General features: G+C 48.2%; 1 protein-coding gene across 13 annotated transcripts in view; it reads right to left on the bottom strand.

The window, feature by feature from the left end:
• Positions 1–26407, bottom strand: part of CAST (calpastatin) — a 513209-nt gene that overhangs the window by 350313 nt on the left and 136489 nt on the right. For 2 of the 13 annotated variants that reach the window (XM_069225849.1, XM_069225867.1), the window contains exon 1: positions 7566–7717. The exons of 8 other annotated variants lie outside the window; for them this stretch is intronic. The gene's annotated coding sequence lies outside the window, so the exon portion shown is untranslated. Of the gene's footprint in view, positions 1–7565; positions 7725–26407 lie in introns of those variants that run through there. 3 more of the 13 variants (XM_069225819.1, XM_069225838.1, XM_069225828.1) reach the window with 3 other exon arrangements.

The raw sequence follows: 26407 nt of genomic DNA, 5'->3' as shown, positions 1-26407 counted from the left end.
TAGAATAACATACATTTGTAAACCCCTTGCAGAACCTATGTTCTCCGGCACGTGCATCTATGCACAGGACGCTCTCTGAAGTTCCATAACATGCTAGAGTTAGTTACTATCCAATGTAACCCACCATTAAACAATGTATTAATCTACTCTAGCATTGCAAACAAGTTGCAATGTGTTTCGCCGCTAAACATTATGAAACAGAATCAAATACAATATCAACAAGCTACTTTGACTCTCGTCTTCGAGGGCCCCACCGCTGTGAAAGGGCACCAGACTGTCATCACTTCTGGACCATTCAGAAGTTGGGAACACACTGTACAAATGCACTTAACATGAGATAAGAAGGCGAATAGTTCTCTGAGAGCGCCCATTCAGAGCAACCTACCCCACACTTTGGCCCCGCCTACTGTACAGAAAGCCATGGAGCCCATGAATGTACAGAATAAAGACACGAGTCGAATCAATTTGATTACAGGACCACAATCCTTCCTTGGAAGACCATTAAGTTTCTCCCTTAATAGCGTGGACAAATTGGGTGCTTAGCAATACTATGTCTCTGAAGCTGTCTGGATGTAGTGTATCACACTATTTATAGACCAGCAATAGCAATGCCACCGCTGAAAAGTCCAGACAAACATCCATCTCTAGCACAACTTGAAAAGCTGGTGACTTGACAAACCCCAACAAAAGGGGGGGCGCGTTTAACAAATTATTAGTTCAATTATCTGGACCAACAGAAGTGGAACTTGTGCCGCCATGTACAGTTTTCCTTGATTTCAGTAAGCCATGCTGTCATTTTTTTTTATTTCTCAGCCTAACAGTACATTTATCTCGATTACTGTAGCGGTAATCTGAACGTAATCCCCATTCACGGTCTGTTATAAATTGGGACCTTGCATTATAGATCGAGACACAGACACTGTGATGGGATGATCTGAGCAACACAACAAGAACACACGAGCTGGAACAGAAGGCACTAACACTGGAAAGGGAGAAAACAACAATGGGGCATGACAAACGGGGAGACGCTGACACTCAAACAGGGAAATAGACCGCATCAGGGACTGCTACCCCTTGGCAGGAGACACATGCACAGCCAGAAAACACCGTGGCAGAGATTACATGGACACTGAAACGAGCAGAAACACACACACGTCGGAACAGCCAGGTGCTGGTCCAAGAAGGCACACACTCTGGTACAGGATACACACCAGTATATGAATATGAAAGTACCAGTCCATCACCTCTGTCTACTAAACTTGGACATCTAGTGAACTGGGAAAGAGATTCCTGAAACCCGGGTCAGGCAGACACTTACACTGAGACAACAGTTCATGCAATGCACAGAAAATTGGATATTATGATGCAGGTAACGCCCATCCAAGCTAATCCCTTATAGGTGATTTCTTTACAGACTTCCAAGCCCCTCGCTGTCCTTTCCATAACATTTTCTTCAATACTCTCTCCTCAAAGAACAATCCCACTCACAATCAGCCATTGAGACCACGTATATGATGTGTACCTTTACTTCCATATTATTGCCAACTCTGAACGTTCCTCAGTCAGGCCATTTCCATTCAGACCTCTCCCCAGACATATTTTCCCTTCTGATGCTTCCCCAATGATAACACTTTTCAGGAACCTCCTTCCTTTACACAGGGCGCCTGTGGTGTAGAATACCTCATAAGCAACGCAAATATCCATGCAACGTGTGCCACATCTCCACCCCACCTCTTCTGTAAGTAATTGCATCGTCTTGACTTACAACACAATGCAAATGGCCATCTCAGAGAAAATTAGTCAATACCAACAGTACACTAATCCTACCCCACCCGCATGTCACCATTCCCATTTGTAAGTGTCACATGCCACTGATTTTGAAAAACTACTGCCGCTCCAAAGCTATCCTATCGACACATGATCTTTACAGTAGTACATTTATCCATCTCACCACCTTAGGCAGAGGGCATGTTCTGCATGGCCACATATATACATGCATGCAACAGCACGTGCATCCTGCCCCAAACATTCACATGCACCAACCAAATTAAGCTGCATCCTCACAGTCGCCTCTTGAGAAACTTGGAGCCATGGAGCAATGCACACTCAGACAGCCCACATATCTGACCTAACACACATTTCATAGAATCGACAGCCTTTAGACGCCAAGAACCCACAAAAGAGCAGACACACACTAAACAAATTACAAATACCATGGAAGCAAAATGCGTTATTACGTCCTATTTTCTAAAGCTACAGTGTTCTGCATAAGATTGCAAATAACTATGTTGCCTTCTATTACAAACAAATATTTTTCAAAATTTCCATCGGCCCTATCAGAGTACTATCTCGGAGGAAACGCTACATTAATAAAACGTCTTAAACTGGCACAAAGCCATATCATAGAGTTTTTGGGAACTACAGGACTTTGCTTTGAGCTGATAAATATTGATTCTCACAGCTACTTGTCGCCACGAACAGAACGCACTAAACAGCTCTCTGACATCCCTGTAGGGGTGGGTTTGACGAGAGCAGCCTGGGGAACACAACCACCCCAAGGCTTTGTGTAGTTGCATTTGTATAGCACTTCATAGCCATGACAATGTGCTGCATCGCATGAGAGACGGGTAGCACACTACACAGTGGAGGAGTTCCCTCTTGGATGTGTGTTGTTTTGCCACGTGGTCCATGGCTTAAACGTTCTAGGTGAGTGGCCACAGCTGTGTTGGTGTCCTTTCTTAGGTCACAGTACATAATAGTTTTGTGGTGGGAAGAAATGTGAGCGATAGAGCACACACACATTAATCAGCTATTCGGCAGGTCTCCATCCTAACCCCTCGAGGCTGTATGCCAGAATATCCCATTATGTCAGATGATACTTAGGCCAAGAGCTATGTTAGTACCATACACCCTCCTGGATGAAGGCCCAGCAGCTCGCATTCTGTGATAGATGCAGCAGTCAAGGCAAATATTCTTATATTGACAAGGGTGAGCCAATACGGCAACTAGGATAACATGCCCTTTTTAATAGCTGGAGCGATAGGTGAAGGACAGCAGGATCTGCTGTGATCTATTATATACAGGCACCCGCAAGACATATAATAAATGTTATGGATTGCCGAACCAGGGATACAGCCATCTGTCCTTCTGCATCCCTTAGATATCTGTCCATTATGTCTGCGAGTTTCTCCATAAACAATCAAGGCGATGCCCCATCTTGCACTGCTTAAAGACACCTGGACAATGCCGTATTGGGTTCACCCAGCAAAAGGATAGGTGTGGACCATGGGATGGAATAGATACAGTCATCTAGGGCCCTATCTTGGCCATGCTTGCCTTTCTCAACTTACGCAGTTCTTGAAGAGCCAGGGGAAAAAAACGACCCGTACCTCCTTCCTGAACCTCAGAAGCTGTGTGCCTCTTAGTTTCACCATTGAAATATTCCACAGCATGTCTTTGCGGTACCAGTATTCTAGTGGACTTTCTGATCCATAGCACAGCTAGCTAGGTGACCAGGGTGGTCTTGGGCACAGTCCCAATAAAAAAAGGAACCATCTGAATCAGAATTTATCATGGCAGATGCCAACTTCCAGGTGACATTTTACAATTTCCTACATTGGGCGAAGGGTAACATAAAAATGAATTCATATTTATCCAACTCAAAAATCCTGAAACTCTTAAAGCAGGAGCAAAACGCATTATTCTTTTCACCTTTAAAATGCAGTGTTGGTTTGATTCATGTGTTGGTTAATATAAATGTAGGGTGTGTTTTTCAAACGTCTTGGTATGTGGGTGGAGAGAGGGTATGTGAGGTCAGGGTGAGGCCATCGAATACTCAAAAAAGTAGTATGCCTTTACAAAACATTATTCCTAAACTTTCTGAGGCTAGCATTTCCCAGCTTCAGAGAGTTTATATTGACTGGGGAGATGTATGCAGCTAAAGGATTCTTTATTATTGTGTCACACTCATTTAAACACCTGATGATAATCAACACAGTAGCTTTCCTCCCCTCCTTTAATAATTCTGATATGAACTAAACTCTTTGCTTCCTTTTGGGAGTTCTTTCCTGTACCAGACGTGCAGTTCACTCTTTCCGTGCACTCTGGTAGCCCAGAGGTGTCCTGTGGCTATGCTGACTCCACAATGGAGGGCACCATTGCCCAAAGGATTATAGCTGTGTGCCGCAGATCAGTCGGAGGCCACAGCCTAGGCAATGACTTACCTAATTCAGAAGTGGTGGCCGTGGCTAGGAGGGGCCGGCCACTCATTATAGAGAGTGGCCGAGCTTAGGCTAAAGGATCGGAGCCAAGAGCATCTGAGCACCAGAGGAGTCTGAAAGCATGCAACACTTGTCACTGATAGTCTGCGCCCAGAGCACAGTGTTGTCTACTGCAGTGGCAAAGGAAAACCTGAGTCGGGGGAAATACCGAGAGTGCCTAGTCTGGAGGGCCTGCCTGACTTAAGGAGAATGGAGCTCTAGCCTAGCCACGCAGACCTCAGAAGCGCAACAAGGGAGGCTGTCACTCATGTCAGTCTGAGAAAGCAGACAGCAGTCCCAGCAGATGGGGATCCCCCCCACCTCCGGCCCCCTTACCCTCTCTTTGACAAAACACAAATAAAGTTACTATAAAATGCACCGAGAAAAAGCAGATACTTACTACTTAAACAATATTCAGTAAATGAAATGGAAGAAATAAATATACATTCCTCATAGAGATGTTCCTATGTTTAATTAACAAAATTACGTTATTGAACTGACAGTGCCTTTGCTATGCACTGTAATAATTCTAGTAAAACAATAAGGTTTAGTAAATCTAGGATTTCATGTTTCCAGAAATAATGACATTCTGACCTGGATGTCGAAAACACCTCTGGGGTAAAATCAAATACGCTCTATAATAAAAAAGTTTATTATATGTTTCTACATAGTAAGCAGTTTGGAATACTTGCTTGTTCGAAAACTATGCCTATGATGATTGGCACATAATGTCTCTGTTGCACTTTACTGTTAAACATACCACCTAACAACGGTCTTCAAATTCCTTTAAAAAGTCCAAAAGAACAGGCGAGTGCTTATATCGACAAGTTGTGACAATGGAAAGAAGGTTTAAGTAAGAACAAAAAGCTTAAATGAACAGGCAAAGAATGCATGCCCTATCCGTTTTTTCCAGGTTTCCTACAGCGTCATAGCTCTTAAAAAAAATATATATATATAGCACTGTAGCTACACTACTCTATAGCAAACTCCCTTTCTTTGCCCAGATTTACTTGTTTCAACTTTGCAGGACATGCTGACGTTGACCTTACTTGGTAACTACTAAAATCAGACCAGCGGGCAAAATCCGCAAGGCCAGTATTATTCTCAGTGGCCTGCAACCCAAAAGACGTCTGGGGTCGACTCACCATTCATGGCTATGTAGATGTCCGGTGAATTGCTTGTTTGCCTGCGAGCCGGATCCAGAGATTGAAGCAAGTCCTGAGTGGTCTTTGCGATCCCTTTGCAGGGTCCACAATACCATGTTGTCCTGAAGTAAGTGCCCGCGTGTTCCCTTCAATATTGCAACGTTTCCTTACTGGGAGTGAACACAGTGACCCAATATAACCAGCAACTCTAGAGTTTCAAGATCTACAATTTTTGAGTTTTTAAGATACTCTGAAAACCCTAATGTGGAAGAAAGAGCAGATTTCCTGTAAAAAATATACTGAAAGCAAAATGGAGATTCTTCCCACAGGTTGCCTACAGGACACAGTATTGTAATTGTAATTTTACTTTTGATCGTGTTCAACTATTGATCAACGACAGTACAGCAGAAGGTATAATCCGTGATGGGAGGATTGGTAGTCAGTGGCGTCTGGTTCTTAAGAAAGAGTCTTTGGTTCATATAATTATGACCACTTGATTACAAATAGCAGTTATCATGCTCATAAAAATGATCAGGAATTTTATGTCTTGATTGTGAAACGGCTGCTCCGTGTTACTACTTTGTACTAAATTGCTGAAGCTCCGTTGTTTTAATGAGCTGCTTGCTTTACATTATTTATTTTTACTTTTTAGTGTTATGCATATATATTTAATGTTTTCACTCGGTAGAAGCTCTAGCTGGACATTCCTTCTTCGTGAGACCCAAACAACTGTGTTATACTGCCTCGAGTCTCGCCTCCAAGTTCCCTCCAAAGTACCCCAGGAGTCAAAAAGACTTTAGAGGTCAAGCTTCTGTCTCCAACCAAGTACCCACCATCCTGGTGAACGGGAATCACGTTCAGTCTCACCTTTGGTAACCGGGCACAGAACTGCCACGCACCAATGCACCGGCAGTCGCTCGGGGGCGACTGACGAAGGAGCACTTTGCAATTCTGTGGGTACCTCAGAACTGTACATTAATCTCCTAGCAGGGCTCACAGAGGCAGGGAAACCAACCTGTCCTATGAGCTCCAGAGCCACACACATGGGAGGACGCACTGTGAGCGAGGGCTGGCCTCCTGGCGCACTTTAGTAGCCTCTCCTTCAAAGATGCGAGTTATCAGGTAAGGAACTGAGCTGTCCGGGTCCATCATGTAAATGTGCAAAACAGAAACTTGCATGGGACGCAAAGAGAGGCCTGAAAGATGTAAAATGGGTCTAACGCTTGCCACCCCCCTCCGGCTCACCCCCTAACGTCAGTTTATAGTGAAATTCCGCAGCCAGTTAACAAGTGTACTAAGAAGCCTAGAAGTCCACACATAGGGTAAACCACACGTTCTTCCGTCCCTCACACGTCGCATCCTGCTTGAGTGCCACACAACAGAGCCTCACAGAGGCAAACGTAGCTGATTTGGGCGCATTTGAATTGGTGCTCCACGAGCTCTACGCCACTGAGACAAAAGCGCAGCTAATGTACCAGTCACACAAACAGCCTTCTGGTCAGACAGAAGCTTGGACCACTTCCAGGGCTCGGCCACAGCACAAGCAGCTGATGCATCTGCAGGGTCGGCCCTCAAGTCTTGGAATCACACTGGCCGGGGCGGTGCTCGGAAGGAGTTTCCACATGCATGTGCACTGCTCCACAAGCTGCCACACAGGGCTCCGTCTGCACAGCTCACCACACCCTGCAAAGAGGCTTCGAGGGACTGAAGTGAAGTGCTACCAAACTTTCTGTCGGAGTGCGACTGCTCTGCGGCATGAACCAGCTCACTGCCTGGCACGATAAAAGCGTTACGGGTTAGAAAAACAACACATCGCGGGGAGCACAAGCGCAGTTAAAGAGCCGAACATCAATGTGTAGGTTCCGTGCAAATATTGTTTGGGATCCCGGCAAACAGAACTGAGCAGAGAGTTATCAGCGGGGAACATTTCTCGAGCGGACGAGTATGGTTTTCCCACTCCGTTTGTGTACTGGGCGCCTCTGACAACACAGCAAGCCAGAGCAGGGAACAGACATGTCCCACTGCGTCCAACATCCGCAGGAACCGGCAGCTCACAATGGCTCGGTTTGTGGAAAAGCCGAAAGTAAAAAAAGCAAGAATCCATTTTTAATATGGACAACCTAAAACCGCGGCGCAGCATTTCTCCATGCCGAGTACTTACTGTATACTGTCTTTACTGGAAATTATGTGTCAGTGCCAGCCTCCTCCTAATCCCAGACTAGATTTACCGCTGCATATAGATCCTGTGCATTAGGTTGTTTCCATCGCAGTGCCTCCCCAGTCCTCTCTGACTTCAGTTTGGAGAAGTACTCTGCTGACCAACCCTCCTGTTGGCACACGTGACGCTCTCAGCCCGGCCCAGCGCTGCGTCACGGTTCCCCACCCGGGGCCCTCATCTGCTCCACCTAGTTGGTAATAATATGTGAATCTTTTTCTGAGAACAAAACCTATGCGCACAGCATGAAGCCACTTCCTGCAATTCTGAAGCGCCTTGAATGTGAATGTGAGCGCACTTACACGGCCATAATCTGTGGTTGTTTTTAGGGAACGACGTAATAGGGGCCACCTACTAATTTTACTATGCATTTACTGTAAAAGATGCATGCTAAACGCTTGCATGAAAATATGTAATATTAGTTAAGAGAAACGGAATATATGAAGTTGAGCATGAGCTCGACTCGGCTTTGAAAGGTGCAAGGACCCAGACCTAATGTGAGATGCAATGCTTCCATTTTCTTACGATAATGGCATTACTCCTAGTCCTACTCCCTCGCCTTCCTTTTAACCAATGAGGCCTCCTGCCTCCCCCCTAGACCCTCACTTCCCCTTTCAAAAACCCCCCCCACCCTTATCCCCTCCTGTACAAAAACCAAGCCCAAGCCGCAACTCGGACAGTCCGTACCGGGAGGGTGGGAGGGAACGGAAAAGGAAGGCGAGGGAGTAGGACTAGGAGTAATGCCATTATCGTAAGAAAATGGAAGCATTACCTCCCGTCCCTCCCTCGCCTTCCTTTTAACCAATGAGACATAGCAAGAAAAACACACCGGAGACGGACATCGAGTTGCAAGACCCTTAGTTAATATCCTGCACCAAGAACATCCCAAACATTATCTCATAGAGGATAAGACCCGGTGACCAAACACCGACTCCAAACCACCCAAGTCCGATAGCCTATAATGACGCACAAACGCCGAAGGAGAAGCCCAAGTGGCGGCCCTGCAAATCTCCACCACTGAAGTCCCCTGAAGCTCTGCCACCGTCGCCGCCATGCCTCTGGAAGACCTCCCCTGAATCCCTAGAGGAGGAACCACCTCTTTCAAGGAATAGGCCAACAGAATCAAAGATCGAACCCACCGACTCAAGGAAGCCGTGGAAGGTTTCTCACCTTAGCGCGCCGGACCAAAAGTAACAAACAGTGAATCCCCTGTACGAAAAGGAGCCACCACCCGCAGATACTCCAACAAAACCCTACGTACATCCAACAAATGCAAACGGACCTCCTCCCCAGATGAGGGATCCGGACAAAATGAAGGAAGGATGACCGCCTGCCTGGAATGGAACGAAGAATTGACTTTTGGAATAAAGGAAGGCACCGGAACCAGAACCACCCTATCGGGAAAAATCTTACAAAAAAGGAAAGGAACATGCCAATGCCCCCAATTCCCCCAACCGACGAGCCGAAGTAATGGCGACCAAAAAGAACGTCTTCAAAGATAGACGTCGCAAATCATAGTCCCCCAATGGGTCAAAAGGGGCCCCCGTCAACACATCCAAAACCAAGGACAGATCCCATGAGGGAAAAGAACGGACCGGGCGAGGAAATAAATTAATAAGCCCCTGAAAAAATCCAGGCATCAATCGCCCTTCAACTTGAAGATTACGCCATGGTCCCTAAATGCCTGAATAGCCGCCCACTGTACCCGAAGAGAAGCCACTGACAACCCTAAACGAGCACCGTCCTGCAGGAACTGCATCACCTCAAAGAGAGAAGCGCAGGAAGGATCCAACTCACGACTTAAGCACCAAGACGAAAACACCTTCCACTGTCTACCATAAGAAAGCAAAGTTGAACGTCTCCATGAAGCCAGCAAGGTAGAACTCAAAGCCACTGGCACCTAACAGAAACGCCCTGAATAGTTGAAACGGAGGGAACGCATATAAAAGGCCCTGCGGCCAAGGACATGACATCCCGTCCACCTCCCATGCTTGGGGACACCGAAACCGGGAGCAGAAGCACTCCACTATTGCATTCTCTACTGACGCAAACACATCCAGCACTGGAAGACCCCAAAGCCGAACCAGATGCCGAAACAGAGACCTCCGGAGAGAGAAAAGTTGAGAGGAAGGAATCACTCTGCTCAGTAGATCCGCCCGAACATTTACCACTCTCGCCGAATGACATAAGCCTCGGCCACTAAGTCGTCTGTGCGAACCAGAACCGCCAACCCCCTCAGGGAATCCTGGAAATGGACCCGAGCCAGGAATATAGCCCGCAATTCTCGCCAATTAGATGACCGACTCGCCTCCCGAGGGGACCAAAACCCCCGAATCTGAGCTGACCCCATCCATGCCCCCCAACCGGAGAGGCTGGCATCCGTCGTCACCACCACGGGTCTCAGAGGTGACAAAGACACCCCTACCCTCAGGCGGTCTGCATCCAACCACCATTGCAACTCTCTGTGAATCAATCCGGACCCTGGAACCCCGTCCTTCAGAGAACCGGACCCTGGATCCCACCTACTCAAGAACCACGTCATCAAGCACAGGGGATGGAAACGTGCCCAAGAACCCAAAATATCACTGACGCCAAATGTGCAGTCGCAACCATAGAAGAGCTTGGGGAGCAGACAGTAACCATACCTTCTTTACCAAAGCCTGGAGAGCATCCAACCTCTTTTCGGACACAGTCACCAACCCTGGAATAGGCTGAAACCGAGCCCCTAGAAAAACCAGATCCTGGGACGGCACAAAGTCTGATTACACCCAATTAATCAAAAACCCGTGTTATTGCAGGACCCCCAGAACTTGGGCCACCTGCCTCTGCAAAAGGTCTCGTGAATGGGCATGAATCCAAATGTCGACTAGATAAGGGTGCAGAAACACCCCTTCTGAATGAAGCAAAGCCACTAGAGGAGCCAGCATATTCCTGAAAATTCGGGGAGAAGATTTCAGACCGAAAGGCAGAACGCAAAACTGGAAATGATCCTGCCCCACAGCAAACCTCAGGAACTTTTGAGAGGACCATGCCCCCGGTACGTGTGGGTAAGCATCCGGCAGATCCAGTGACACCAGAAAATCCCCTTGCCTGACCAATGGAAAAATAGTCCGAATGGACAGCATGCGGAAATGCACTGTCCTGATCCAGGTATTCACCTCCTTCAGATTGAGCACCGGTTGAAAATCCCCCTGAAACTTTCCGCACAAGAAACAAGACCGCATAAGTGCCCTGACCTCGGTCGTCTAGTGGAACATGGGAAATGGCCCCCATGACCAGTAAGTCCCGCACTCCGTCCAATAATGCTCCACTCCAAGACCCCTCTGAAGGCAGAGGTGTGGGATGCACCCCGGAATCTGGAGGAACCGCCACAAAATCTATGACATAACCATTGGTCACCATGTCTAGTACCCAATGATCGGTTACACTGTCCTCCCAAGCTGAAAGAAAGTGACACAGTCATCCCCCAACCGGCCCTCTGCCAGGCCCACAGCGAATGCCAGGACCCCTTCTTGAAACCACCCCGGGTCTCAGGAGTAGACTTCTTAGGTGAAAAACGCGGATGAAAACGCCGTCTCCTAAACGAAAAGGATTTAGCAACCCTAGTAGGAGAAGATCTGGAATGCTTCTTCCACCCTTTACCCGAAGAAGAAACCCCTTTATAAGGTAAGGCATGCTTCCGCTCCTTAAACGCCTTGGAAAGTATGGATGGTAATAGTTCTCCAAACAAGTTACAACCCTCAAACGGCAGTCTCAACAAGGCCGCCGTTTCCCCTGGATCAGCCTTCCATGAACGCAACCAGAGGGACCTACGAGCCCTAATCAAAGACCCAGATGCCAGAGCCGAAGTACGGACTATATCTGAAGACACATCCGCCAATAATCTGGCCAGCTGTTCCATACCAGCCAGGAGCTCCGAACACTCCGCCCCTTCCTGTACAGCCACCGCCAGTTTATCAAAGCCTTGAACCAATGATTGTGACGCAGAAGCAGAATAAATCCCTGCCTTCAGCGCCAGATTCTCCGCCGCAAAAGCCCTCTTAAGACCTGAATCCACTTTACGGTCTGTGGCATACGTAGGCACACAATCCTCCGGATTGACTGCCGTTTTGCCAATTAGAGTAGCCAGAATAGAGTCCAGGCGTATTGAAGGAGGAAAAACCCCCTCACCCTCAAGTAAGTAAAGTTTCTGAAGGAATCGTGGAACCTGAGCCTTCTCCACATCCTTCCACTCACGAAACACCATATCCTTCACAGGTCCCTGGAAAGGCATGGCAAACATAAAAGGCGTCTGATATTTGAGGAAATAAATGAGACTCTGAGTTTGTAGGTTGAAACACAGGGAAACCTAAACTGTCCCGAACATGTGTCATCACTTCCCACATTACCTCTTCTGGAAACCTATTTCCCCCCAGATGACGTTGATGGGGCCTCATCCTCACTCTCCGATGAGGATTTTCTTGCCGCTACCGATGATTGCGCACGCTTAGACTGATCAGTCCTGGCCACGCCAGCTTGCAGTGCCCTGGTGACAGCCATTTCACCCATATCCTGCACTTCCTCACTAGACATGAGGGGAGTACCCCTGCCAGGTACCTGTGGGTTCTCAGGAAGAGCAATGCTACCCTCCCCTCCCACCTCCGAGGAGGAAGAAGAGACAACCACGTCTCTTTGCTGGAGCTTTAGGCATGGTAACCAAAATAACACTGCCTTTCATTCCAAAACACTACCCTACATATAGGACCCTGGTCCTCCCTAACAGGGCTCCACCAAACCCTAAAAAGGTCACAATCCTTGTAAAAATCCAAAAAACCACGGGCAGAACGCCCGTCCTACCTGACCAGCATCCAAAAATTGAAGTTCCTCGGTCCTCGCGGCTCCGCGGCGCGGAAACCCGGAAACTAACGCCCCAGCCACAGAGGGCCGGCTGACCCCGTCAGCCGGCCTCCAGGACACGCCTCTCGAGCAACCATGCTGCTCGTTCAAGACGCGCCCCAGCCGTAGCACTCCTCGCGGAGCTCCGCGTCCCGAGGAGTGCCTCCATCGACGACCTCCAGGCCCCGCCGTGCAGGTAAGAAAGGGAAAGAAAACCGTCTAGCGTGGGCTAGACAAAAGAACAGGAGGGGATAAGGGTGGGGGGGGGTTTTGAAAGGGGAAGGGAGGGTCTAGGGGGGAGGCAGGAGGCCTCATTGGTTAAAAGGAAGGCGAGGGAGGGACGGGAGGTAATGACCTTTACCAGCTCGATTGCTGGAGGAGCCAATCTGAGAAAAGAAACAGAAGTTCTGTAAAAGAGCACCCAGGAACCTAGGGGGCAGATGTAGCAAAGGTTTTCACCCATTCTGTGTCTATGGGAAAAAGTGTTTGTACATATGGCCCCTAGTCTCAGCAGGCCTCTTTTTTTTTTTTTTTTTAACAATGAAGTGTGAAAAGCCACACTCAAGTGTTTCATAAGCGGGGAGTGGCCAAGATGGGGCCACAATGGACCCATAATCAAGAGCTCCGTGCTGCCCACTCAGCATCCTGCAGTAAGCCTCCCCATCCAAAGCAAAAGTTTGCAGTGAGATGGTGTGCATCCCAGCTTCCTTGCACTCGAGGAGCTCCCGCTTTGGGGGATGGTGCCAATGACACAAGAAGACTGCTGTGTGGACTGATTTGGAGGTGAGCGACGAATGTCTGGAGGCAACACGTTTGGAGGTTCTGAACTGCCGATAAGGGTCCCTGAATTGCAGAGGGCACTAGACTCTCTTACTGTGCTCCCTCTGCAGGGGCACCGCTGCAGCCAACAAGCGGCCCTCTGCGTCACACGACAGGAGCAGGGACTCTGGGTGAAGGCCCACACCCAAAGGGGGTTTGAGGGGCCAGAGCAGAAACCCCCTCCAAGGCCCACAAGAAAGCGCACCAAAGTGGACATGCAAACAAAGGGGGGGGGGGAACCGGAAGTGGCCTCCCCAGATCTTTCCCCCACCCCCCTGCCCATTGTGCACTTGGTGCAGGGTGGAATTGGAAAGGGGGCAGCCCTGGGTGGCCCAATGGGGGCTAAAGAATCTTTTGAATTTTCCCCCCTTGCCCCAGGGGCACGAATGGGGGCTTAAAAAGACCCTGCCCGGGCCGGAACCCCTCTTTTTCACCTGGGCGGCCAGGCAGCCACGCAAAGAAGACACAGCAGAAGAGCAACTGGAGGAGGATTGGCGACCTACCGGGGTGAGGTTATTGAAGAGGTGAAGGCGTTTTCCAGCAAAAGTGGACCAGCGAGGCTGCAGAGATGTGCATGCAGGAGAAGAGGTGCCACAGAAGTGAAGAGACCAGGTAGCGTCGGAGGTGCTGACACAGGTGGAAGGAGCCGAGAACCGAGATTGCCGTGTGCCTGGAAAGAGCGGTGCCGAGGAGAAGCAACTTGCCAGTAGGTGAGCAGGAACACTGCAGGGGCCCTTGGCAGAGCGGCCGCATCTGTGGCTAAGCTGCGGTGGAATCCGGAAGCGAAGAAGAGAACCAGCAGCAGCAGGGAGTGGGCGGAGTGCGAGACCACGCCCCCTCCCCTTCCACACCAGGGCTGTTAACCCTGGCAGCGCCAACAACATCTATCTGCGGGAGCATAGAGGAGAGCCAGCAGCAACAGGGAGCTGGAGGAGTGTGAGGCCATGCCCCCCTCCTTTCACACTGGGGCTGTTTTAACACTGGCAGTGCTAGCAACACTTTAAATGTGGGACCAGGAGCTCAGAGGAAAGCCGGCACTAGCAGGGAGTGGGTGGAGTGCAAGGCCACGCCCCCCCTTTCATACCCGGGCTGAGATAACCCTGGCAGCACCAGCAACATTGTATCAGGAACGCTCAATTAAAAACATGTGGCCCAGGTGAGAGCTGTGTGCATTTAGGGACGGGTCAGAGCGGCAGCAACGTTTCAGAGCAGTCTACCCCTGTGCAGGGGTTTGAATCCAGCCAACGCCCTTTAACGTACAAAAAAAAAAAACAAAAAAAAATTATACAGCATTTGATTTTTCGCGGGCAGCACAGCCCTCAAATATATCCCCAGCACAGGTCAGCCGAGGACAGCCTAAAAGGCAACGTGACCCGAGTGGACCAGAAGAAAAGCAGTGGGGGCAGTCAGGGACAGCCCTATTGGGTGGCATGACCCTGCTGTAATCCCAATCAAATACTCAACCAGGGACAGCCTATGAGGCGACGTAACCTGAGTTGACCAGGCAACAAAGCAGAGCGGGCAGCCAGGGACAGGCCTGTGGGCGACGTGACCTGGCTGCAACCACAGTCACAAACTCAACAGGGGACAGCCCAGTGTGCGACGCGACCCATGTAGAGTAACACAAAAACAGGGGATAGCCCATGCAGGCCGACGTGCCCTGCCAGCAAGGAACCAGAGACTAGCAACAACATAGCTCATCACAGAGAACCAAGGCATCAACCAAGAGGAAATTATCAAGGCAGCAGGGGAGGCAGCCTCAATGCACATCAAATATTGGATCCTGAAACAGATCGTGGGAGGTGGAAAAAGTGAGGGTCCAACACAAGAGGAGCACACCGACAACGGGCCTAACGTCACAGCCAGGGGCGAGGTGGAGCCACCAGGAGAGTCAAAGAAGCGGAAGCAGAATGCAATCAGATGAGGCAAAACGGGGGACAGGAAAGTGACAAGTGAATCTCTAGCAGCAGGGGCCCCATGTCCTAGCAAGCGAGCGAAGGCAAACAATGGTGAGCAAATCAGTGTGATTGTGGAGGAATGCTTCAAGTCAATGACGCCTTTGCTATTTGCGAAGCAGGGTGGAGCGTGCAAAGCAAGAGGGTCTGGGGGGCAAACCCAGGGGGGACACGGCCCTCAGTGACACCAGAGGAAAAGGTTCCCCTGCGCCTAGAGCAAAAGTGCTGAGCGAGTGATTACCGTCACCCGACCGGGGGGAGGAGAAGTTAAAATCCGCAGGCGCCAGGGCACTAGAAACACAAGTCTGGGGCAGTGACACAGAAGTGGAAGTGCGCGGACGGCGCAGCCCATCAGCTGGGGGGTTGGCCCCACAGGCATATAAAGAAGGCAGCCTAGGGAGGCCCTACATGGTATCCCGAGCACCATGTCTGGCAAGTATGATACCACTAGCGGTCAAGGAGCAAATCTGGCTCAGGGAATTCATCGACATTTTATTGCTCTTAGAGATCCAGGTCGAAGGGCCAGATTTGACCTCAGTAGACAAGGAAGAGGAAGAGAGGAGAGAGAGAAACAGGGTGAGGAAAGAGATGAATTTTGATAACTGGCTGGATGTGTTTAGAATCATGGCCTGCATCATAGTAGAGACATTTCCCCAATGTGCTAAAGATTTATGGCTCTACGAATCAAAGATACAGGAAGCCCAGCGGCAATTTACAGGGGACGCCTGGCTAGATTATGACAAAGGTTTCAGGCTTAAAATGTAAGCTCACCCAGACATGGAATGGGACGAGGAGGATATGGGAGGTTCCATGCACAAGATGATGATAGCAAGTGAGGCTAAGAGCTGTGTAGGGAAGAGCGAGCATTCCTTTCGCAGGAGCTATCAGAAGGGAAGGCAAGAGAAGGCAAAGCCCTTCTACAAACAGCATCAGTACACACAGTGGAAGGGGGGGTCACAAACTGGGAAGGGTGCAACAGTGCTATGTTTCAAATTTGACAAGGATGAGTGCACTTGGGGGGGCAGCTTGCAAATTCAGGCATGTGTGCTCCACATGCGGAGGGCAGCATCACACAGCTGAATGCAAAAGGGGAAGAGGAAGCAGCCACAAGAGGGACAAAGAGAAGAAGACACCCTGAGATAATAAGAGAAAACATTAACAAAGAGAAGGAGCTGGGGAGAGTAGAGGGCTGGTTGAGAGGAGCCCCCCACTGGTCTGGTAATACCACCCTTGGAAGTGGTCCCCCAAAAAAGAACAAGGCAAATTCAGGCTTATTCACCACCTGACCTACTCTGAGGGCGAGCCAGTGAATGATGGTATTGACCCTGACGACTGCACGGTGGGGTACACATCAGTGGAGGATGCTGTAGCAATAGTGCGCACAAAAGGGTGCAGTGCCTTGATGGCGAAAGCAGACATAGAGTAGGCATTCATGCTTCTCCCCGTTCACTCAGAGAGTTACCACCTTGTGGGTTTCAAATTTGAGGGGGAAACATATTTTGACAAAGCCCTGCCCATGGGTTGATCCTTACTGTGCCCATATTTTGAAAAACTCAGCACATTCATGGAATGGGCTCTGCACAAATGACACCCAAGGGGTGGGAAGCCACACTACCTAGATGATTTCCTATTCCTCAGGCAGCCCTGTGGATCAGAATGTCAGGACTTATCGAAGGCTTTCCAATCTTTAGCAGCAGAGTTGGGGGAACCTCTGGAAGAGGATAAGACAACGGGTCCTACCACCAAGTTGGTTTTCTTAGGCATAGAGCTGGACTCAGAAGCAGGCACATCCAGCATGCCCCAGGTAAAAGTACAGGACCTGGTGAAGGACAAGCAGAAGGTCACACTTGGGAAGCTCCAAGGGCTAATCAGTAAATTGAATTTAGCAGCGAGAGACATCCCAGCAGGAAGGGGGTTTGACAGGCGAATCATGCATTTGACGAGGGGGCTTGGGAAAAAACACCACCATGTCAGGTTGGACTCAGTGGTAAAGCAGGATCTGAGGACTCAGCTGTTATTTTTGGTAGAGTTCAATGGCACCTTAATATGGAAAGAAGCCTGGGTGTCCACAAAGCAGATCAAACTTTATACTGATGCAGCAGGCAGCATAGGTTTTGGGGCCTTACTAAAGAATAGATGGTGTGCCAAGAAGTGGCTACACACATGGGCAGCAACGGGCCTCACAATGAACATCACGCTCCTTGAATTATTCCCCATTGTAGTGGCCCTAACAATTTGGCAAGAACAGCTGAAGGACATGAAGTACTCACTGTGGTTGGAAAACCAGAAGGTAGTCCACACGATTAATAGAGGGGCATCCCAGTGCACAACAGTGTTAAAATTGCTGCGCCACCTTGTAAAAGTGCAACCAGCAAACAACCTAGACATTAGGGCGTGGCACGTCCCAGGCATAAATAACACTAAAGTAGATGCACTCTCTCTGTTCCAGATGGAGAGATTCAGGAGCTTAGCTCCAGAAGCAGAACAAGAGATGACAACGTTTCTGTGCAGCCTGTGGGGCCTGGGGGAGGGGACTTGTCACTTTTGATAGAGCATGCCCTAGCCCCAAAGACAGCAAGACGCTATGCCGCCTGTGCAAGAACAGTACAAGGGCCTTTGAGGACCACCAGGAAGTGAAGAAAGCTGTGGAGCAATTTACACAGAAGGCTTTCACGCAGAAGAAATCCAAGTTGTGGGCGCAGGTGCATCTAACTGCAGTGGCACATTTTAGTAAGCTAGTAACGGGAAGAGACCCCACTGACTCTCATTTTGATGAAAGGGTGGTGCAGGCTAGAAGGGGCGGCGACATCGGCAGCCCAACACAGCCTGCCGCAGGTAGGCATAAAAACAATTGGGAGGTGGAGCTCAAACGCCTATAAAAGTTACATCAGAAGGTAACAACCAGGCAAGCATGAGTAGCTCCTCCCCTTACCTGCCATCCAACCCCCTCATATCCCTCCTCCCACCCGTCTCCCGCGCCAACAGGGGCAGAACAGCAGGCTGGGACAAACAAACAAGAACCTTACTTCCCCCTGGTCACTTCCAAATACAGGTGCAGAGCAAAGAACCGCATGGGTGATTGGACACTCCTGTGTACAGAGAGCCCGAGTCTGGTGGGAGGTGAGAGGCTCCAGGAGGGAGCAATGTCCACAGCAAACAAACATAGAATGGTTCGGTTACACGGCCATGAAATTGGAGCATCTACAGGCCACACTGGGGGAGCTGCTAGCCACATGGCACACATAGCCTGATGTGGTAATAATACACCTAAGCGCAACGACCTGTCACAACTAGGTAGGAAGGGCCTACTGGAAGGCATCAGGGGAAACCTCACGTTGGCAGCAAGGTGGCTGGGTAGTACAATGCTGATATGGTCTGTGATCACCCCAGACAGAAGTGGAGGGGGGGGTCAATTCAGCCGGAGCATTAGACAAATCGAGATTGCCACAGGACGCTTTGGACTGGATATCCTGTGAGACAGGGAAGCATTAGGGATTAGTCCCTACTAGGAAGCACCACCTGACTATTTACTGTACTTGCCCGCTGCAGGAGTTGCCCATCAGCTCATGTGCCCCGCACTTTGCACCGACCCGCCATGATGGTGAAACCTAAGATAAATAAATCCCTATTGAACGACCCAACGCCATCATCTTCTTCCACCACCCGCACTACAAAGTCCTTGACCCACCTACAGAGCACCCTTCAGGTACACTCTACCCAATTTGAAAAGGTTCTACAAGCTATACTGAAGACCAAAAACTTCACTAACCACACTGCACACCATAGTGCAAGAACTAGAGGCACAGACGAAGCTGCTGAGTTCTGCACTGCACCGTAGGGATAGAGAACACCGAAGGGTGGTCTAGATGTAACAACACCCACCTACTGGGCTTCCCTGAAAGGGCAAAGAGCCCCCGCATGGAACTCTTTATGGAAAAATGCTTGATAAACACTGTGCTGGCAGGCAAGGTACCCACATTCTTTTCTGTGGAAAAGATACACAGAATATCTGTCAGACCACCCATTCTGGGAACCCCACCGCGTTCCATCATTGCCCAGTTCCTTAACTTCCAGGACTGAGACCTAGTGCATTAGCAATTCTGAGCAAAAGATCCCAGGCAGTAGGAAGGCACCTCAATCACTGCATATCCTGGTTTTACAGCAGAAGTGCAGCAGCTTCATAGCTCCTATTGCAGGGCCAAACAACGACTCTGGGGAACTGACCTATAAATATGCTCTGCTATCCCCAGCGAAGCTGCACGGGATGGATGGTGAGAGAGCCCAGGTTTTTGCTACACCAGAGGATTTCTGGACTTGGCGCCATGCAAAAGGAATAGCTCAAACCCTACCTGAGGAATCTAACGATGGGGAATAGCTGACACCCCACCCCTGTTGTCGTAAATGCAGAACCATCAGAACTAAGCCAACACAAGATCAAGCGGTGGATGAACAGGCCAAGGCAATGCTAGAAGCTTTGCAACTCAGCATGAACTCCTTCACCACATTGCATGTGGTTCAACCATTACATTCTGGCTCTGACACAGGGGCCTCTGGGCCTTCACTGGCTACACTAGCGCGAGGACATGTGATCACCCCACAGTCTGCTGATGACACTCATTGGTCTATGTTACAAGGATATGAATTGACAACTGAAGCCCATAACTATAGCTGACCTTCCCGAGGTCCACACCTGATTCATGCTTGGTTTGGATGGTCAATCACTCCACGTCAGGCTCATGACATCAGATCGTGTCTTCCACGACTCACAGAGAATCCAAAATGGTTACCCTATTGACATGTTTCTTTACTTATTGGTATGTTGTTGTGGGTATGTGGCTGTCGACATTTGAGTCGACCGACCTGGGGAGAGTTGGTTGTTGGTTATTCTCTTATTGGTTTAACTTGACAGACGTTGTTCGGAACCTCTGCACATGGTTGTACATTGTTAGGACACTCATACATGGGGTGACACAATGCAAGAATATACCACGTCCTGCATGGCATAGACATGGCATAACATAGGGTGTGGTGCATGGGGCACCCGAATGACGAGAATATTCATTTTATTCTCCAGCACATGACATCCACATTAGACTAGACCTAGTACTATGTACTGAACAACGAGTGACGCAGGTAGTCAGATCAGAATACCTGGCACACACACTGTCAGACCACTGCCCACTCCAAGTAGTATCTAATGGGGCAGGCTGCAACTACGCTTCCCTTCATGGTGCCTACAACTGGAGGCCTTGCTCGATACCCCATTTTGCGAAGACACTTCAGCATGCCTCAGGCAATATTTCAAACACAATAAAGGGGCGAACCCTTTATTGTGGGACGCACACAAGGTGGTAGTGCGCGACCATTGCATGGCCGCCTCATGGAGGCTCGAGTCAACTGCTCCAAGTCCTGATTGTTCCCTCTGACCCTGATTCCCAAACCCTTCAGGGATGACACACCTATGTACCGAATTTGCTGGTGTAGCCCTTTAAATAACTAAGTATTCATGTATACCATTCAGAAGCAGCCCCCAGGGAGGGTAATGTCGGCCGGGCAGTACGCTTGGTCCGTGGATCCCTCCTCTTCTGGCGATTATTGCCTCTCTCCCCATTGGGAGGCGTAGCAATATCTAAAGTGATAAGCCTACCTAGACTGCTGTATTTCTTTGCAGCACTACTGCTGACACTCCCCAAAGTCTTCTTCCAGGAACTTCCTGGTCTACTTCTGGACTTAATAAGGGGGACAGGCAGTAATAAGTGGCACTGGCTATCGCACACTGGCCATTATTGAAAGGAGGCTTGGGGGATCTAATTTCGAATTATACTATGCGCAGCACAACTCCAATGGCAGATGAGCCGGTTGGATGGGAACGCCAGCCCTAAACAAAAAGCAGTTTACAACACCCTGGGCATAATTGGAATCTACACCTAGCTTATAGACTGTGCCTGCCGTCCACCAGGTGAAACGCATTAGATGTCCATGGCATGTGCATGCTGGCGCCGCTACATAGGTGATGTGAACAATCATGCTTCGTATTCACCACTGATTTCATTCCTGCAATTCCTGCAAGCTCACTGGGTGCCCACTGACCCCGATGTATCAGCCTGGAACGAGGTGTGGATCGTCCACCTGGGCGACCATTACAACGATGGGACACTTAAGTCCTCCCAGGATCTTAGTACAGGATAGGTGCCGGTCATTTTTTGACTTATCATGCCATCAGACAACTTGTGCGAACCACTTGGGGGGCAGGAGAGATGGAACCGACTCCATCACCCATCTTTACTACCCTCCTCATATGCAGGAACATAAACAGTGCTATCTCTACATTACACTCCGCTTTGCTCACCGTCACGATGGGTAACCCAATCGTGGCAAAGACTAGATGGGATAATGTGCTCCCTCAACCACTCACAGCCAAGGCATGGTCAAGAAAACTGAGACAAGTAAAGGAAGTCTCTAGGAACACCTGATTTCAATACACACAATTTAATTACACAAACCACACTTATCTATCCCCTCACCGCATCAAGCGTAATGCCCCTGCTGTCAATTACCAGATGCTGATTTCGACCACATGGTGTGGGAATGCCCTCCACTGCAAGTGACCTGGCTGAAGGTTATGAATACCACTGAGGAACTTGTGGGTAAACGCTTCTACTTACCCCGAGTCTTGTCTCCTGGGCCTTCACCCCAAAGCTAAGGGGGACAAACAGCTACACCTGTTCATAGACCTGGTGTTTGTCCTCTTTAAGCGATAAATAGCAATGACCTGAAAGGCACCCTCAAAACCAGACATGAAACACTAGTTGCTTATGCTCCTACTGTGGGCCCGAGTTGAAGCCACTACATTGCACTTGTTGTGATCCAGGGACCTACTCAGGCTGGGAGTGAGAAACTGGGACACTTACATCCGTAACACAGAAGCCAAGAATGACAACCGGCACCCATTAGGGAACTCTCCTATCGCTCTCACACCTCTTTAGTTTTTCACACTTCATTGGCCGTGAGATATATGTGGTTCTCGCTGGATTTCCTTTCGGCACCTTAACTGACAACAGGATTTAAAACTGTGATGCATGGACCGAGGATCATTAATAACAATGTATAGTACTGTGTTGATGTATTTGCTATTTTTTTCTTCGTGATCCCCCATGTCCCCTTGATATCACGAGGAATGTACCTACTGTTTTATTTTTAGCTGTAGGAGTCCCCGCTCTATATGCTCTCCTGAGGAAGCCTGTAACCTGTTCCCATGAACAATCATTGTGCCTTGTCACTACTGCACTAAGACTATTATTTGCCAATATAACACCAACTTTGAGTACTTATATATGACTCCTGTCACCCAATGTAACATGTATACCTAGCAATGTTTCCCTTCAGTGTTCTCTTCAAAAACAAAAAAAAAATGATGTATAAAAGTGTGTTTCTTAAGGACAGCCGGAGGTTTGTTCTTATGTTTTACTCTGTTTCTTTTGAAGTGGGCACATTAGTTTTCCAGAATATTTTGTGTAGCTGTCTTGCACATGATTCCCTTTAATAACACAGTCAGTGCACTGTGAAATCTCCAAGTTAACCTATAAATGAGGAACCAATGTAATATAGTAAGTCACAAAGTATTGTGTGATGAGTGTGAAAAGCAGGGATGATCCACTGTTTATATCAGGTGCCAACAGGAGTGCCTCTCTCACACGTCTCTTCATTCATCACACAGCTAAGCATTGTATCCTAGAACACAATAGCTGTACCTTGGTGGTTCTCATACGTGAAATAGAAACAGCTCCCTCATGGGATCAAAATAAAAGATGACACACTTCCAAGCACACACCCATCATGGTGTAGTGTGCTACTAGGTACACAAGCATTTCAGCGCCCAACAGGTATCATCAGCTATTTAAATGGGCAATATCATACAATACAATAGCTATTGACAGTCTTTTGTTACTGTGGGCATGTTTTTTCTTGGTTGCAACTATTATACATTGGGTCGGTTAATAGTGAAGTTCATCTGCTGTTTAGTGAGTAGGCAGTTATATAGAAGAACTTATGTACCATTACACCACTGGCTTTTACTTTTGCCCAAACGCTTGTAAATTCATAGTAGAATGTTAAGGCGTCTGGAGAGATTCATTACTAAGGGCTACATTACAGCAAAAAAACCTGCATCAGTTCCATTGCAGATATGCATCCAGATCACTAGTGGGACCAGGGGGAATGAGAAATAAACAGTCAAATAAGTTTTACAACACTGATTTTCACTTGTTATTCCCCTATTTTTGGGCAGTTTTCAGTGTTTAATTTGTAAAATTATAAGTGCCAATGCCCTTGTGAGGAGGCCACCACAGTTTGCACCACCCATTGCCGCTGTCAGACAGAAGCTACACAACTACTAACCATAACACTGCTGCAAGTGTGACAATTCAGACTGTTCGAGGCCCCCAATATGTATATGTATATTGAATTAATAAACAACTGTTGTTCTGTTAATCTCTAAATCATGAAGACTTCGCCACCATGTGACAGCTGTCGTAAGTGCTAATGGTGACAATTATGTGCCTGTGCCGAGCACCGGAACCCACAGGCTCAAATTAAAACTGGCTGTTTCCCAACCAGCAATTTCCTCTGTGGTGTTGAGGTTCTATAGACTCGGCTAGGAAACATAAAACAAGGGTTTCTATATCACTTCTAAACCATTACCAGCCTTATCGGTGTTACCAGGCCACTCGTAATGGCACTCCAGAAGGAGATATAGATGTATATGCTGGTATAAGCTTATGCTATTTCAGAACACTTTTGTGGTTCTAGGAAAAGCAGGAGCTACTGTACTACAACCACAGTAGTTCCGTAACCTGACCTACTAGGGTACTAAAAACTGAGCACCAAGTGCACAGTTGCAGCACTTAACTCTGGGGGTCGCAAGGTAAGCAGTCCAAGGTTTCCTAGGTATGGGGCAGAGACTCAGCACTGAACTATCACCCAATAGAGCAAACTAACATCTGCCCAAAACAGTGTGTTGTATTCACAGTAAATATACGTCTTGGTTTTAAAAACACAGTTTATTTTATCTATCTTGCGTCGAGCAAACCGCAGCTGAAGCGTCTTCCAGCCCTCTCCGAGTGCTGCGCTCCAACCGCCCCTCGTGAATGCTCGAGGGACTCCGAAGCGCACAACAGCAGGCAGCACGTGACGGCACGACACAGCGTGCAGAACATACAGAGCACAACACAGTGCTTATCTTTTTGGAAAGGAGAAGTACTTTACTATCTAAAACAAAAAGGATATAAATGTAGGTACAGGGGTAGAATGAGGTTGTGCAGGTAAATGCACTAATGTAATTAGCAAACTCACAGGTGCAGCCTACACTGAAAGTGCAACAGATTGCTGTGGTTGTGACCCCTAGTTCAGTCACAAGGGCACTTAGTCTCCGCTTACTTAGCAAATAGGCTCCAGTCTAATTTCTAGTGTCTCGTGTCAGCTTAGACCCAATTCATTTCAGGTTTACTTGCTGTCGTATTGGCAGGCCCTGACAATATGGGACCCTCTGCACTAAAAAGGAACTGCTGTTACCACCTCTCCCCACCATGAATCTCATCTACTGCGAATGCTCAGGAGGGAATGATCAGGCAGACAACTGCTGGAAGGTTACTGCTCCATTTTTTAAAGGCAGCTCTGTGTCCATTTTCCTACTCCTAAATGTCTACTGCATCCCGGAAGAAACCTCTAGAACACCAACAAAACACTTTGCTAGTCTGGGAGGCTATGATGCGGATCCCATCTTGTGCCATGCTTTACCGGGGCAATACAAAATAGATCCCACTGGTCTCATGACACTCATCTGCAAAACTCATCCTGCTTATGCGTCACTTTATACTCTCAGTACTCATACTATACACGCACAGGATGTCTGCGCGAGGACCTGGCTTTAGTGCATCAGCACGACTTTATGGAACAAGGCCGGTAGGCTACTCACTTGTAACCGTGATCAAGGAAAAAGATCCTTCCTAAACCTGTTGGTTAAAAAAAGTATGCTGCCACCACTGCCAATATTCCAGAAGTCGGTACATGGACATTAGTCCCATGTAGTAGGGAGAGCATGTGTTGTCTGCCCCTCCAGACCACAGACCCCGCTCAAAGTCATACCAGGCCCGAGCGTGTTCACATTGTTGTTGTATGCACCCAGCTCAGAAAACTAGGTTACCAAAGAAAAGGGGAACGTAAGGCAGGTGCACAACCTCACAAAGCCCTGCAAGGGACACCCCCACCCCCAATTCTAACATGCTACATGCTTCTAATAGGGGCAGTGCCTTTGCACGTTTCAATTCTGAGGATAGCCATGTTCTGGTAATTGTTGGAACCGATTTATTTGACAAACTTTTTGCACACTTAAGTTGGACTAGCAAGCACAAAAAAACTGATCTGATGATGGGCATTCCCTGATCCTGATTCAGGAAGAACCAGGATCACTGGGTGCTTGCTGCTACAGATTGTGTTTACTGGTGCGGACAATTGTTTGTTGAAATTAATCTCTGGATAGTAGGTGGAAAAGTGGCATTCCGAGGCATATGAGTATCGGATTCAACAGCAGAGTTTGGGATTTAAATTAAATGATTCTCATATTTATACCAGGTACCTGCTGTGTCAAAATGACTACAAATCTGATGACCAGACTATCTTATTCTAGAATAAAAAGAGCGAACTTGGAGAACGTTCCGAGGGAGTGCGAAATCTGATCAAAACACCTTCAGATTAGTTGCTTAAAAACGAACTTCTTTGGAATGCAACAGTTTTTGCAGTTCTCACATGACTATGGAAACGAAAGAATTATAGCAAGTGTCCTTCTGCATTGGTTCTTCACACACATTGGAGGGAGATATTCATTTTAAGTATGTGTTTTCAGGGTGCAGAGTGACACTTTAAAGCCACTGCTGTGGTATCACAGAAGTGGTTGCTCTCAATATCGACTATACCAAAGCAGCCTTCTTGCTGTGTTTTTAGCTTTTATTATAATCTTTCTGGTATTTTTATTTCAATAATTAACTATAAAACTCTTATATTTGCAAGTAGACTCATAGCAGCTATAGCATCATGCTAGGCTTATTAGCTTGTTGGCTTTCTGACAAAAAAATGTGCTAGGAT

The sequence above is a fragment of the Pleurodeles waltl genome, chromosome 1_1, assembly GCF_031143425.1.
Source record: "Pleurodeles waltl isolate 20211129_DDA chromosome 1_1, aPleWal1.hap1.20221129, whole genome shotgun sequence".
NCBI lineage: Eukaryota > Metazoa > Chordata > Amphibia > Caudata > Salamandridae > Pleurodeles > Pleurodeles waltl.
The sequence above is the reverse complement of the archived record's forward strand: the minus strand, read 5'-3'. Positions and strand labels throughout refer to the sequence as shown.